This window comes from Salmo salar, chromosome ssa16, assembly GCF_905237065.1.
Source record: "Salmo salar chromosome ssa16, Ssal_v3.1, whole genome shotgun sequence".
Taxonomy (NCBI): domain Eukaryota; kingdom Metazoa; phylum Chordata; class Actinopteri; order Salmoniformes; family Salmonidae; genus Salmo; species Salmo salar.
Genome location: NC_059457.1, coordinates 65,365,557 through 65,382,198, shown reverse-complemented (window position 1 = coordinate 65,382,198; position 16,642 = coordinate 65,365,557). Strand labels below are relative to the sequence as shown.

The following is a 16,642-nucleotide window of genomic DNA, read 5'->3' as shown; positions in this document are numbered from 1 at the left end:
CAACATCCACTGGAGTTGCTTACTAAGACAGCATTGAATGTTTCTGAGTGGCCTAGTTACAGTTTTGACTTAAATCGGCTTGAAAATCTATGCCAAGACTTGAAAATGGCTGTCTAGCAGTGATCAACAACCAACTTGACAGAGCTTGATTTCTTTAAAATAGTAATGTGGAAATATTGTACAATCCAGGTGTTCAAAGCTCTTATAGACTTAATCGCTGCCAAAGGTGGTTCTTCCATTGTCACGCCCTGACCTGAGAGAGCCGTTTTTCTCTGTTTGGTTAGGTCAGGGTGTGACATGGGGTGGGCATTCTATGTTTTCTATTTCTTTGTGTTTAGCCGAGTATGGTTCCTAATCAGAGTCTATCGTTGTCTCTGATTGGGAATCATACTTAGGCAGCCCTTTTTCCCTCCTTCAGTTGTGGGATCTTGTTTTTGTACATCTCAGTAAAGCCTGCAGAATGTGACGTTCGTTTTTATTTGTTTGTTGTTTTGATTTAGTGTTCTGAGTTAGAATAAATATTAATCATGAGCACTCACCACACTGCACTTTGGTCTCCTCTCTACAACGATCGTCACATACCTGTATTGACTCAGGGGTGTGAATAATTATGTAAATAAAAACGTTTTCTCTTTGACATTTTTTGGTATTGTGATTTAATCCATTTTAAATTCAGGCTGCAACACAACACCATGTGGAATAAGCCAAGGTGTATGATTACTTTCGGAAGGCACTGTATGTGACGTAATAGGCTATTTTCGGGGACAGTTTTTTGCTTGTGAGCACTACTTTCAGAACTACTGGCTAAATGGTATACAAAACTGAAATCAATAAGGATTATCAACCACCTAACCACACAAGATTCCAGAGAGAAAATTATATTAGTCTTTCTCCCTGTCTCTCTCTCTTACTCTCTCTTCTCTCGTAGCCAAGTAGGAACAATGAGTTATTATCAAGTTGTTACACAAAAATAATTATACAGCAATAACGATATTAGGATTAATGATGACATTGAGCATAATATTGTAATTTATTTATAGCTCTAATCAGCATCATTACAGATTCAGAGACTATACGATTAAATGTTGATTCATTCGTGTAGCCTCAGTTTCCAGTCTCCTCCCCCTTGATAACGTCGGCAATCGCCAAGCCCCAGTTTGAGCAGAGCACTTTACAGAACGAGCACTCATGTAAGGGAGCTGTAAAAGAGCAACGTCCGAAGCCCGTTCCGAAGTTTCAGTTACGTTTTGGGACGTGGTCAACATTTTGATTAGGTGTTCAACATTTTGATTAGGTGTTCACAAGCCCTTGTAAGGTATGTCAAGCTTCTCAACTATTTTACATTTCGTTAAACGAGAGAGATGCCAAGATACAGTAGGCCTATTTATGATAACCCATTAATTGATGAAGCACACAAGTCAACGCATTGGGTTTCCAATACTTTCTGAAGTATTGCCTTACTTGTCGTATCCATTACATAATGTGTAAATGGTTGTATTCATGTGCAATTAATTTAGAAGTATTTACCATACTGCTGAATAGTATGTTATGAAACTGTTGTTTGAATATCGCAAATAGTCATAACTGACACCTCATACCTCACCGTTGACAATGTGTAGCCTCCTACCACAAGAGCTCATGCTGTGAAACAATGTGGGGTTCCCTGTAATGTTTGGAGTGTTGTCAAATCATTCATTTTTCATCAGCAGAATCATCGCAATTAACATCACCTTTATAATATTACTACTATAACATAGTATACAAATATAGAACTATAGAAACCATCATCACCATCATCATACTCATCCTTCTCTTGTTACATATTCTCCTCTTCCTCCATTCTTTATTAGCAGAACCTATATCATGTTTGTTGTGATAATGAAGGGATATGCTCCTAAATTACTCTCATTCAATTCAAGGAGAAATAGAAAGTAATGAATGATGAGATATTACATCTTATAACATTCGTTAATACTGCAGTGGGCTAAATCAGGGCCACACAGAGTGATTCTCGGTAGTCAAACAAATCTACTTTGAAACAGAAGTATACACCTCACACACATGGTTATGGACTTAAAAAAGAAGACACCTTTATCATGTCAGATATACAGTTGAAAGGTATTTAATTTTGAGTTTGCATCCTAATATTACACTCTATATACATCACAGAAGACTGAAATATAACAAAACCATTTGACATAAAAATGCCAGATTTACGGCTGTTATTTGTTATATTTTTTATTCATTATGAAATTATGAAAAATATATAACATTTCACCCATGAGGCCACTAGTCATTTGACTGCAGGAAAGGGCTACTCTAATTGGTTTTGTAATACCGTTTTTTATTTGACAGAAAATGGTTTTGAAGCCAGGCCATTTGTCTTCAGTATTATTTTGTTAATTACATACTCATTGTGTGTGTGTGTTTGTGTGTGTGTGTTTGTGTTATTGTGTGTGTGTTTTGTGTGTGGCAGCAGAACAGCATTGTTGTTGGTCTTGGGAGGCCCTTATTGCCTTTCTCCCAGACTGCATTAGAAGTGGATCAGGGCTTGGGACTGAGACGGGAACGTGGGTAGCTGCCTGGCTGGATAGTGAGAGGATTTTAGGCTTATCAGATGACCTTATTCACAGGGGATGCATCCCAAATAGCACCCTATTCCCTATATAGTGCACTACCTTTGACGGTGCACTTCATAGGGAATAGGGCGCCATTAGGGATCCAACCAAAGGCTCAGGAGGTGTTGGAGAACATGCAGCGCTCACTCACATTTACATGCCCGTCACGCTTACCCTTTACTGTTGTCACTCAACATTGTGGGCCTTTGACTCAAATGAATGTATCAGACTGTCATATGCCGGTCCTTCCCAAGCATAGTTATTATTACATGAAATGAAATATCTTGCACCCCGTTATTTCAAAGCGATCCAAAATCCATGTTGATAAACTTGTGATGGGTGCAAAAAGCAATGATCATAATAACATAGTAACTACGCCTTTCTTGACTCTCATGACTTTATTAAATGCTGTTGAATGCTACAGTACGCAGCTCAGCTCTGCCGTCTTGCTGTGTGACATCAGACACCGTTTCATTTCCTGGCTGAGATGATTTAAGCCAGAGGGTTGGGGGATTCTAAGTTACAGCAGGAATGTGAGCTGAGAGGTACTCTACTGTAGGAGACCGGAGACCTGCATGTTGTTGGTCTGTTTCCCATCAGAGAAGCATTTCCTCTTGTCTTGCTCTCATCTCGTCTTGTCCTCCTCTCCTCTTCTCTTCTTCACTGCATCTCTTCCTTCCTGTTTTCTTCTCTTCTTCTTAATTAATAGGGGGAGAAATAGGAATAAGAGGGTTTTGGTTTCAGAAGTAATAAGACAGAAAAAGCTTAATATCGTTTTTCTAGCAAGTCTATTTGTTTGGTTACCAAAACAACTACTATAGCTATCTAGTAAACTTGCTAGCTATTTCAGTGGATGTTGAATACATTTGTACCCACAAATGAACACATTTTTAGCGTTCTATGGAAAAAAATGCAACTTCCTAGCGCGTCGTGGAAAACACCTTCCACGTCGGTTATTATTTTCCATAGAACTCATAGCCCCTCGTTGATTTACCCTTACGTACGGTATGTATGTAAACAGAAACTGTCAGAGCACTTGAGCAGGATATAAACTCTATTGAGCTAAAACAGCTCCCTCAGAATGACCCTGGTCTGGACAGAACTTTACAGAACAAAATACATAAACTGGGGTTATTCCTATATGAGAGGGTGAAAGGGGCCTTGGTCAGGTCTCTTTTTGCTACTCTCAGGGACATGGTATGACAAAATATCCTAGGGAGTTCTTCTCCTCTTCACTTTTTCTCCTGCCTTCTCAGTGCTGTAAAGAGCAAACAGTGTCATAGTCCTCAATACCCTCAATCCAGCCTCCCCATTAAAGGCTGCAGGTAGCCTAGCAGTTAGAGCGTTTGGCTGGTAACCGAAAGGTAGCTGGTTTGAATGCTCAAGGTGAAAAATCTGTTGGTGTTCCCTTGAGCAATGCACTTAATCCTAATTGTTTCAGGGGCTGTTGATAATGGCTGACCCTGGCTGTGACCCCACTCTCCGGGGGAGTTGAGATATGCAAAAATAAAATGTCACATGTGTATTTTACACACTTGTACATGTGTGAAACAGGACCAATATATATTTGCATTATTAGAGCTGGGAGAGGCTTGGGACCTCACAATATGATATTAACAGAATACTTTGGTGCCGATAAGATATGTATTGCGATTCTATATGTATTGTGAATTGATACTATGATTTTATTGCGATTCGATGTTCCAAACATATGTCTGTTGCAGAGGGACGAGAGAGCCATGAGAAAACAAGTTTTGATCTGTCATGGCAATAAAAGTGCTGAAAACAAATGGTCTTCCTGTTTAAAAAGAAGATGGAGAACAAGCTATGAATGAAATATGTTTTGGTGCAGGACAGGTACAGCCAACTAGCGCAAAAATAATATTGCCATATTGTCCAAACAATACCATACGATATAAATAATATCCCGATATGTAACTCCATAGATTTTTCCCCCATCATTAATTATTATTTACCAAGCTATAGCACAATAACCTCTATTCATTCATTCCTATGACCTATTATTGTCTCATTGGAGTTTCCTTGGAAGCTTGTCTATCTTCTCTGCTAGTTTGTCTGGTGCAGTATAGTATAATGATGAGGTTTCCGCCTCTGTCATGCTGGCTGGGTCACTCACCAGTCAACCTCTCTTTAACCCTGCTCCTCTTCAGTGGCAGGCATCATATTGACGAGGCCTGGCTGCGCCAGAGGACTGACTTCAAATATGGAGGAACAAGGGCAATGAGAGCGTGTGATCAATCACAGTGTGGAACATTTCCACACACACAAAGCATACACATACATGCAAGCACACACATACACGCAAGCACACACACACACACACACACACACATTGCGGTTCACATCAATTTTAGAAGTCACATACCCGATAGGAGGAGAATATTGGGCTGGCAACCATACACATCTCAAAATATCGGAAAAAAGGTGCCTCTGAAATCGGTTTTGTTCATCTGGTGGTTTTGGTAATGCTGGAAGCCTTTTTCCCTCAAGGGGTGTAGAGCTAGTTAAGCTAAGGCTGAAAAATAACATGTCATCATTTTCCAACTTTCCATTTCATAATTAATGGTTGGGCTCAACACAACATACCTCGCTTAATAATCGTTTTGATAAAACACCTAGCACCTCTATTATGAGGAGAGACATTAAATGCAGAGTTAGGGAATAATTTATTTATATTTATCTAGTAGAGGTCGACCGATTCTGATTTTTCTACGCCGATACCGATTATTGGAGGACCAAATAAAGGCGATACTATCGTTCCACATTTTATTATAACTGTGAAACAATGCATGACATACAAATAAACTAATGAACAAAACAACAAACCGTGACGAAGAGGTGCAACATACACTTACTCAAAATAATCTCCCACAAACCCAGGTGGGAAAAACAACCACTTAAATATGATCCCCAATTAGAGACAATGATGACCAGCTGCCTCTAATTGGAGATCATCCGCCCCCATAAAACATAGAAAAACAACAACTAGAACCCCACATAGACATAAATAAACTAGACAAAACTCTCTGTCACGCCCTGACCTACTCTACCATAGAAAAATAAAAGCTTTCTATGGTCAGGACGTGACAGTACCCCCCCCCCCCAAGGGTGCAGACTCCGAACGCACAACCCCAAAAAACAGGGAGGGTTAGGGTGGGTGTCTAATGTCGGTGGCGGCTCTGGTGCAGGACGAAGAACCTTTACATCCTGCTTATCCGCCAGCATAGGCGGCGGCTCCGGTTCGGGGCATAGCCCCCGCTCCGCTAGCTGATCCCTCCGCTTTCGTGTCACCGGACCGTGGATCATCGCCAGAGGCTCTGGACTGCAGACCGCCGCTGGAGACTCCGGACTGCAGACCGCCGCTGGAGACTCCGGACTGGGGGACGTCGCTGGAGACTCCGGACTGGGGGACGTCGCTGGAGACTCCGGACTGCGGGACGTCGCTGGAGACTCTGGACTGCGGGACGTCGCTGGAGACTCCGGACTGGGGCCGTCTCAGGAGGCTCCGGACTGTGGGCCGTCTCAGGAGGCTCCGGACTGTGGGCCGTCTCTGGAGGCTCCGGACTGTGGGCCGTCTCAGGAGGTTCCGGACTGTGGGCCGTCTCAGGAGGTTCCGGACTGTGGGCCGTCTCAGGAGGTTCCGGACTGTGGGCCGTCTCAGGAGGTTCCAGACTGTGGGCCGTCTCAGGAGGTTCCGGACTCTGGGCCGTCTCAGGAGGTTCTGGACTGTGGGCTGTCTCAGGAGGTTCCGGACTGTAGGCCGTCTCAGGAGGTTCCGGACTGAAGCTCTGGACTGGGAACTGTCGCCGGAAGCTCTGGACTGGGAACTGTCGCCGGAAGCTCTGGACTGGGAACTGTCGCCGGAAGCCCTGGACTGGGAACTGTCGCCGGAAGCCCTGGACTGGGAACTGTCGCCAGAAACCCTGGATTGGGAATGCGCACTGGAGGCCTGATGAGTGGTGCTGGCACAGGTGCCGCCAGACTGGTAACACGCACCTCAGGGCGAGTGCGGAGAGCAGGAACAGGACACCCCGGACTGGGCAGGCGCACTGGAGGCCTGATGCGTGGGGCTGGCACAAGTGGCGCCAGACTGGTAACACGCACCTCAGGGCAAGTGCGGGGAGCAGGAACAGGACACACTGGACTGGAGAGACTCATTGAAGGCCTAGCGCATGGAGCCGGGACAGGTGGCCCCAGACTGGTGACGCACTTCAGGGCGAGTGCAAGGAACAGTAACAGGGAGTACTGGGTTGTGGAGGCGCACTGGAGGTACAATCCGTCCTGGCTGGATGCTACCTTTAGCCCGGCAAGTGTGGGGCGCTGGCACAGGGCGCACTGGGCTGTGAATGCGCACTGGAGACACCGTGCGTATCACCGCAAAACATGGTGCCTGACAGGTCACACACTCCCCACGGTGAGTACGGAGAGTTGGCACAGGATGTACTGGGCTGTGAATGCGCACTGGAGACATGGTGCGTATAGCCGGCCTCATTTGTACCGGAACTTTAACACACCTCTTGGGATGAGTACGGGGAGCTGACTCAGGTGGCATCTGACGGCTAACATGCTACTCAGGGACAATGCCGTACATACTACGCCAAACCAACAGCTCTCTCTCATCACCCCCATCCACTATCTCACAGTACTCCTCGCTCAGTCTCTCCCAATATTCCTCTACGCTCTCAGACTCACCCCTCGGCTTCGCCGACCAACCCGTGTGACCCCCTAAAATGTTTTATTGGGGCTGCCTCTCGTGCTTCCGTCGTTGCCGTGCTAGTTCCTCGTATCGTCACCGCTCTGCTCTCGCTACTTTAATCTCCTCCTTCGGATGGCGATACTCCCCGGCCTGCCTCCAGGGTCCTTTCCCGTCCAAGATTTCTTCCAATGTCTATTTGTCCTGACCACGCTGCTTTGTCCTTTGTTGGTGGGAGATTCTGTCACGGCTGTCTGAAGAATGGGACCAAAGCGCAGCGTGTGTATCGTTCCACATTTTATTATAACTGTGAAACTATGCAAGACATACAAATAAATTAATGAACAAAACAACAAACCGTGACGAAGAGGTGCAACATACACTTACTCAGAATAATCTCCCACAAACGCAGGTGGGAAAAACAACCACTTAACCTCTATGGGCTAGGTGGGACGCTTGCGTAACAGCCAGTTGAATCCTGTGGCGCGTTATTCAAATCCTTAGATATGCTATTACTTCAATTTTTCAAAAATATGACTATTTTACACCATTTTAAAGATAAGACTCTCGTTAATCTAACCACACTGTCCGATTTCAAAAAGGCTTTACAACGAAAGCAAAACATTAGATTATGTCAGCAGACTACCCAGCCAGAAATAATCAGACACCCATTTTTCAAGCTAGCATATAATGTCACATAAACCCAAATCACAGCTAAATGTAGCACTAACCTTTGATGATCTTCATCAGATGACAACCCTAGGACATTATGTTATACAATACATGCATGTTTTGTTCAATCAAGTTCATATTTATATCAAAAACCAGCTTTTTACATTAGCATGTGACTAGCATGTGACTAGCATTCCCGCCGAACACTGCCGGTGAATTTACTAAATTACTCACGATAAACGTTCACAAAAAGCATAACAATTATTTTAAGAATTATAGATACAGAACTCCTCTATGCACTCGATATGTCCGATTTTAAAATAGCTTTTCGGTGAAAGCACATTTTGCAATATTCTCAGTAGATAGCCCAGCATCACAGGGCTAGCTATTTAGACACCCAGCAGGTTTAGCACTCATCAAAGTCAGATTTACTATAAGAACATTTTTCTTACCTTTGTTGTCTTCGTCAGAATGCACTCCCAGGACTTCTACTTCAATAACAAATGTTGGTTTGGTCCAAAATAATCCATCGTTATATCCAAACAGCGGCGTTTTGTTCGTGCGTTCTAGACACTATCCTAAAGGCTAAATAAGGGTGACGAGCATGGCGCAATTCGTGACAAAAGAATTCTAAATATTCCATTACCGTATTTCGAAGCATGTCAACCGCTGTTTAAAATCAATTTTTATGCCATTTTTCTCATAAAAAAGCGATAATATTCCGACCGGGAATCTGCGTTTAGATAAACAGACAAAGGAAAAGAAACCATTCGGTCGAAGCGGGCACGCGCCTAAGCCCATAGTACTCTGAGTGGCCACTTGCCAAAAGCGATAAAGTGTTTCAGCCAGAGCCTGCCTCGATATCGTTCAACGTGTTCCCGGGCTCTGAGACCCTATGGAAGACGTAGAAAGTGTCACGTTATTGCACAGATCCTGAGTCTTCAATAAAAAGAGCCAAGATGAAACACTACTTCTCAGACAGGCCACTTCCTGCTTGAAATCTTCTCGGGTTTTGGCCTGCCATAGGAGTTCTGTTATACTCACAGACACCATTCAAACAGTTTTAGAAACTTTAGGGTGTTTTCTATCCAAAGCCAATAATTATATGCATATTCTAGTTACTGGGCAGGTGTAGTAACCAGATTAAATCGGGTACGTTTTTTTATCCAGCCGTGCAAATACTGCCCCCTATCCCCAACAGGTTAAATATGATCCCCAATTAGAGACAACGATGACCAGCTGCCTCTAATTGGAGATCACCCCCCCAAAAAAACATAGAAATACAACAACTAGAACCCCACATAGAAATACATAAACTAGACAAAAACCCCAACATAGAAAAAATAAACTAGAACCAACATAGACATAAATAAACTAGACAAAACCCTCTGTCACGCCCTGACCTACTCTACCATAGAAAAATTAAAGCTTTCTATGGTCAGGACGTGACAGATACCGATTATTCGGCCAATTTTTTTATTTTATTTATTTGTAATAATGACAATTACAACAATACTGAATGAACACTTATTTTAACTTAATATAATACAACAATAATATCAATTTAGCCTCAAATAAATAATGAAACATATTCAATTTGGATTAAACAATGCAAAAACAAAGTGTTGGAGAAGAAAGTAAAAGTGAAATATGTGTCATGTAAAAAAGCTAACGTTTAAGTTCCTTGCTCGCACGAAAGTGCTGTTTGAATGAATGCTTACTAGCCTGCTGCTGCTGCCTACCATCGCTCAGTCAGACTGCTCTATCAAATATCAAATCATAGACTTAATTATAACATAATAACACACAGAAATACGAGCCTTTGGTCATTAATATGGTCGAATCCGGAAACTATCATTTCGAAAACAAAACGTTTATTCTTTCAGTGAAATAGACAACTGTTCCGTATTTTATCTAACGGGTGGCATCCCTAAGTCTAAATATTGCTGTTACATTGCACAACCTTCAATGTTATGTCATAATTATGTACAATTCTGGCAAATTAATTACGGCCTTTGTTAGGAATAAATGGACTTCACACAGTTCGCAATGAGCCAGGCGGCCCAAACTGCTGCATATACCCTGACTGCTTGCACGGAATGCAAGAGAATTGACACAATTTCCATAGTTATAAGAAATTCATGTTAGCAGGCAATATTAACTAAATATGCAGGTTTAAAAATATATACTTGTGTATTGATTTTAAAGAAAGGCATTGATGTTTATGGTTAGGTACATTGGTGCAATGACAGTGTTTTTTTTGCAAATGCGCTTGTTAAATCATCACTTGTTTGTCGAAGTAGGCTGTGATTCGATGAGAAATTAACAGGCACCGCATTGATTATATGTAACGCAGGACACGCTAGTTAAACTAGTAATATCATCAACCATGTGTAGTTAACGTGTGATTATGTTAAGATTGATTGTTTTTTATAAGATACATTTAATGCTAGCTAGCAACTTACCTTGGCTTCTTGCTGCCCTCGCGTAACAGGTAGTCAGCCTGCCATGCAGGCTCCTCGTGGAGTGCAATGTAAGGCAGGTGGTTAGAGCGTTGGACTAGTAACCGGAAGGTTGCACTCTTGCTCATTCTCTCTCGCTCTCTTGCTCACTCTCGCTCTCTCTCTTGCTCTCTCTCACTCTCTCGCTCATTCTCTCACTCATTCTCTTGCTCACTCTTGCTCACTCTTGCTCACGCTTGCTCTCTCTCTTGCTCGTTCTCTCGCTCACTCTTGCTCTCCCTCTTGCTCATTCTCTCGCTCTTTTGCTCTTTCTCTCGCTCTTTTGCTCTTTCTCTCGCTCTATTGCTCTTTTCTCGCTCTCTCTTGCTCTCACGCTTGCTCGTTCTCTCGCTCTCTTGCTTGTTCTCTCGCTCATTCTCTCGCTCTCTCTTGCTCATTCTCTCACTCTCTCTTGCTCATTCTGTCACTCTCTCTTGCTCGTTCTCTCGATCTCTTGCTCTGTCTCTTGCTTGTTCTCTCTTGCTCTCTCCCATGCTCTCGCTCTCTTGCTCATTCTCGCTCTCTCTTTCTTGCTCATTCTCTCACTCTTGCTCTCTTCCTCATTCTCTGGCTTTCTTTCTCATTCTCTCTCTCTCTCGTGCACGCTCTTTCTCTCTCTCTCACTCTCTTGCTCATTCTCTCTCTCACTCTCGCTCTCTTCCTCATTCTCTCGCTTTCTTGCTCTCGCTCTTTTGCTCATTCACTCTCTCTCTTGCTCGATCTCTTTCTCTCTCTCTCTCTCTCATTCTCTTGCTCATTCTCTCGCTCTCTTGCTCGTTCTCTCGCCCTTGCTCTCTTGGTCATTCTCTCTCTCTTGCTCGCTCTCTTGCTCTCGATCTTTTGCTCATTCACTCTCTCTCTTGCTCGATCTCTTGCTCTCATTCTCTCGCTCTTTTGCTCTTTCTCTCGCTCTCTCTTGCTCTCACGCTTGCTCGTTCTCTCGCTCTCTTGCTTGCTCTCTTGCTCGCTCTCTTGGTTGTTCTCTCTCTCTCTCTCGCTCTCTTGCTCTCTCTTGCTTGTTCTCTCACTCTCTTGCTCGCTCTCTCTTGCTCATTCTCTCTTGCTCGTTCTCTCTTGCTCGTTCTCTTGCTCGTTCTCTCGCTCTCTTGCTCATTCTCTCGCTCTCATGCTTGCTCTCTCGCTCTCTTTTTCTCGCTCTCTTGCTCTCTTGCTCATTCTCGCTCTCTTGCTCATTCTCTCTCTCTTGCTCTCTTGCTCATTCTCTCTCTCTTGCTCGCTCTCGCTCTCTCTCTTGCTCGCTCTCGCTCTCTTGCTCATTCTCTCTCTCTTGCTCGCTCTCTTGCTCGCTCTCGCTCTCTCTCTTGCTCTCGCACTCTTGCTCATTCTCTCTCTTGCTTATTCTCTCTCTCACTCTCTCGCTCATTCTCTCGCTCATTCTCTTGCTCACTCTTGCTCACTCTTGCTCACTCTTGCTCACTCTTGCTGTCCCTCTTGCTCATTCTCTCGCTCTTTTGCTCTTTCTCACGCTCTTTTGCTCTTTCTCTCACTCTTTTGCTCTTTCTCTCGCTCTCTCTTGATCTCATGCTTGCTCGTTCTCTCGCACTCTTGCTCGCTCTCTCGCACTCTTGCTCGCTCTCTTGCTCGCTCTCTTGCTTTTTCTCTCGCTCATTCTCTCGCTCTCTCTTGCTCATTCTCTCGCTCTCTCTTGCACATTCTCTCGCTCTCTCTTGCTCTCTCTTGCTCGTTCTCTCGATCTCTTGCTCTGTCTCTTGCTTGTTCTCTCTTGCTCTCTCTCTTGCTCGCTCTCTTGCTCGCTCTCTCACTTTCTCTTGCTCGTTCTCTTGCTCGTTCTCTTGCTGTCTCTTGATCGTTCTGGCTTGCTCTCTTGCTCGTTCTCTTGCTCTCTTGCTTGTTCTCTCGCTTTCTTGCTCGTTCTCTTGAATGCTTTTTCTTGCTCTCGCTCTCACTCTCTTGCTCATTCTCTCTCTCTCTTGTTCGCTCTCTTGCTATCGCTCTCTTGCTCATTCTCTCTCTCTCTTGCTCGCTCTCATGCTCACGCTCACTTGCTCATTCTCTCTCTCTCTTGCTCTTGCACTCGCTCTCTTGCTCATTCTCTTTCCCTCTTGCTCGCTCTCTTGCTCTCGCTCTCCTGCTCATTCTCTCTCTCTCTCGCTCGCTCTCCCACTCTCGCTCTCTTGCTCATTCTCTCGCTTTCTTGCTCTTGCTCTCTTGCTCATTCTCGCTCTCTTGCTCGCTCTCTTGCTCGCACTCTCTTGCTCATTCTCTCTCTTTCTTGCTCATTCTCTCACTCTCTTGCTCTTGCTCATTCTCTCGCTCTCTTGCTCTCTCTCTCTCGCTCTCTTGCTCTCTCTTGCTCATTCTCTCGCTCTCTTGCTCGTTCTCTTGCTCTCTTGCTCTTTCTCTTGCTTTTTCTCTTGCTCGCTCTCTTGCTCATTCTCTGTCTCTTGCTCATTCTCTCTCGCTCTCTTGCTCATTCTCTCTCTCTCTCTCTCTTGCTCGTTCTCTTGCTCATTCTCTCTCTCTCTTGCTCGTTCTCTCGCTCATTCTCTCGCTCACTCTTGCTCTCTCTCTTGCTCATTCTCTCTCTCTCTTGTTCGCTCTCTTGCTCTCGCTCTCTTGCTCATTCTCTCTCTCTTGCTCGCACTCTTGCTCATTCTCTCTCGCTCTCTTGCGCACTCTCGCTCTCTCTCTTGCTCTCTCTCACTCTCTCGCTCATTCTCTCACTCATTCTCTTGCTCACTCTTGCTCACGCTTGCTCTCTCTCTTGCTCGTTCTCTCACTCACTCTTGCTCTCCCTCTTGCTCATTCTCTCGCTCTTTTGCTCTTTCTCTCGCTCTTTTGCTCTTTCTCTCGCTCTATTGCTCTTTTCTCGCTCTCTCTTGCTCTCACGCTTGCTTGTTCTCTCGCTCTCTTGCTCGCTCTCTTGCTTGTTCTCTCGCTCATTCTCTCGCTCTCTCTTGCTCATTCTCTCACTCTCTCTTGCTCTCTCTCTTGCTCTCTCTTGCTCGTTCTCTCGATCTCTTGCTCTGTCTCTTGCTTGTTCTCTCTTGCTCTCTCTCATGCTCTCGCTCTCTTGCTCATTCTCTCTCTCTCTTTCTTCCTCATTCTCTCACTCTTGCTCTCTTCCTCATTCTCTGGCTTTCTTGCTCATTCTCTCTCTCTCTCGTGCATGCTCTTCTCTCTCTCTCACTCTCTTGCTCATTCTCTCTCTCACTCTCGCTCTCTTCCTCATTCTCTCGCTTTCTTGCTCTTGCTCTCGCTCTTTTGCTCATTCACTCTCTCTCTTGCTCGATCTCTTTCTCTCTCTCTCTCTCTCTCATTCTCTTGCTCATTCTCTCGCTCTCTTGCTCGTTCTCTCGCCCTTGCTCTCTTGGTCATTCTCTCTCTCTTGCTCTCGATCTTTTGCTCATTCACTCTCTCTCTTGCTCGATCTCTTGCTCTCATTCTCTCTCTCTCTTTCTTGCTCATTCTCGCTCTCTTGCTCTCTCTTGCTTGTTCTCTCGTTCGTTCTCTCGCTCTCTCTCTCTTGCTCGTTCTCTTGCTCGCTCTCTTGCTCATTCTCTCTCTCTTGCTCGTTCTCGCTCTCTTGCTCATTCTCTCTCTCTTGCTTGCTCTCTTGCTCATTCTCTCGCTCACGCTTGCTCTCTCTCTTGCTCATTCTCTCGCTCTTTTGCTCTTTCTCTCGCTCTCTCTTGCTCTCACACTTGCTCATTCTCTCGCTCTCTTGCTTGCTCTCTTGCTCGCTCTCTTGGTTGTTCTCTCGCTCTCTCTCGCTCTCTCTCTCTCGCTCTCTTGCTCGTTCTTTCACTCTCTCTTGCTCTCTCTTGCTCGTTCTCTCGCTCTCTTGCTCTCTCTCTTGCTTGTTCTCTCACTCTCTTGCTCGCTCTCTCTTGCTCATTCTCTCGCTCACGCTTGCTCTCTCTCTTGCTCATTCTCTCGCTCTTTTGCTCTTTCTCTCGCTCTCTCTTGCTCTCACGCTTGCTCGTTCTCTCGCTCTCTTGCTTGCTCTCTTGCTCGCTCTCTTGGTTGTTCTCTCGCTCTCTCTCGCTCTCTCGCTCTCTTGCTCTCTCTTGCTTGTTCTCTCACTCTCTTGCTCGCTCTCTCTTGCTCATTCTCTCTTGCTCGTTCTCTCTTGCTCGTTCTCTCGTTCGCTTGCTCGTTCTCTTGCTCGTTCTCTCGCTCTCTTGCTCATTCTCTCGCTCTCATGCTTGCTCTCTCGCTCTCTTTTTCTCGCTCTCTTGCTCTCTTGCTCATTCTCGCTCTCTTGCTCATTCTCTCGCTCTTTTGCTCTTTCTCTCGCTCTCTCTTGCTCTCACGCTTGCTCATTCTCTCGCTCTCTTGCTTGCTCTCTTGCTCGCTCTCTTGGTTGTTCTCTCGCTCTCTCTCGCTCTCTCTCTCTCGCTCTCTTGCTCGTTCTTTCACTCTCTCTTGCTCTCTCTTGCTCGTTCTCTCGCTCTCTTGCTCTCTCTCTTGCTTGTTCTCTCACTCTCTTGCTCGCTCTCTCTTGCTCATTCTCTCGCTCACGCTTGCTCTCTCTCTTGCTCATTCTCTCGCTCTTTTGCTCTTTCTCTCGCTCTCTCTTGCTCTCACGCTTGCTCGTTCTCTCGCTCTCTTGCTTGCTCTCTTGCTCGCTCTCTTGGTTGTTCTCTCGCTCTCTCTCGCTCTCTCGCTCTCTTGCTCTCTCTTGCTTGTTCTCTCACTCTCTTGCTCGCTCTCTCTTGCTCATTCTCTCTTGCTCGTTCTCTCTTGCTCGTTCTCTCGTTCGCTTGCTCGTTCTCTTGCTCGTTCTCTCGCTCTCTTGCTCATTCTCTCGCTCTCATGCTTGCTCTCTCGCTCTCTTTTTCTCGCTCTCTTGCTCTCTTGCTCATTCTCGCTCTCTTGCTCATTCTCTCTCTCTTGCTCTCTTGCTCATTCTCTCTCTCTCTTGCTCGCTCTCTCTGCTCTCTCTTGCTCGCTCTCGCTCTCTTGCTCATTCTCTCGTCTCTTGCTCGCTCTCTTGCTCGCTCTCGCTCTCTCTCTTGCTCGCTCTCGCACTCTTGCTCATTCTCTCTCTCTCGCTTGCTCATTCTCTCTCTTGCTTATTCTCTCTCTCACTCTCTCGCTCATTCTCTCGCTCATTCTCTTGCTCACTCTTGCTCACTCTTGCTCACTCTTGCTCTCCCTCTTGCTCATTCTCTCGCTCTTTTGCTCTTTCTCACGCTCTTTTGCTCTTTCTCTCACTCTTTTGCTCTTTCTCTCGTTCTCTCTTGATCTCATGCTTGCTCGTTCTCTCGCACTCTTGCTCGCTCTCTCGCACTCTTGCTCGCTCTCTTGCTTTTTCTCTCGCTCATTCTCTCGCTCTCTCTTGCTCATTCTCTCGCTCTCTCTTGCTCGTTCTCTCGATCTCTTGCTCTGTCTCTTGCTTGTTCTCTCTTGCTCTCTCTCTTGCTCTCTCTCTTGCTCGCTCTCTTGCTCGCTCTCTCACTTTCTCTTGCTCGTTCTCTTGCTCATTCTCTTGCTGTCTCTTGATCGTTCTGGCTTGCTCTCTTGCTCGTTCTCTTGCTCTCTTGCTTGTTCTCTCGCTTTCTTGCTCGTTCTCTTGAATGCTTTTTCTTGCTCTCTTGCTCTCACTCTCTTGCTCATTCTCTCTCTCTCTTGTTCGCTCTCTTGCTATCGCTCTCTTGCTCATTCTCTCTCTCTCTTGCTCGCTCTCATGCTCACGCTCACTTGCTCATTCTCTCTCTCTCTTGCTCTTGCACTCGCTCTCTTGCTCATTCTCTTTCCCTCTTGCTCGCTCTCTTGCTCTCGCTCTCCTGCTCATTCTCTCTCTCTCTCGCTCGCTCTCTCACTCTCGCTCTCTTGCTCATTCTCTCGCTTTCTTGCTCTTGCTCTCTTGCTCATTCTCGCTCTCTTGCTCGCTCTCTTGCTCGCACTCTCTTGCTCATTCTCTCTCTTTCTTGCTCATTCTCTCACTCTCTTGCTCTTGCTCATTCTCTCGCTCTCTTGCTCTCTCTCTCTCGCTCTCTTGCTCTCTCTTGCTCGTTCTCTCGCTCTCTTGCTCGTTCTCTCGCTCTCTTGCTCATTCTCTCTCTCTTGCTCATTCTCTCCCGCTCTCTTGCTCATTCTCTCTCTCTCTCTCTCTTGCTCGTTCTCTTGCTCATTCTCTCTCTCTCTCT

General features: G+C 45.4%; 1 protein-coding gene across 1 annotated transcript in view; it reads left to right on the top strand.

The window, feature by feature from the left end:
* The first annotated feature begins 1,172 nt into the window (after positions 1-1,172).
* Positions 1,173-16,642, top strand: part of LOC106574293 (SH3 domain-binding protein 4-A) — a 33,829-nt gene continuing 18,359 nt past the window's right edge. Inside the window, exon 1 of the mRNA XM_014150090.2 lies at positions 1,173-1,315. The gene's annotated coding sequence lies outside the window, so the exon portion shown is untranslated. The remainder of the gene's footprint in view (positions 1,316-16,642) is intronic.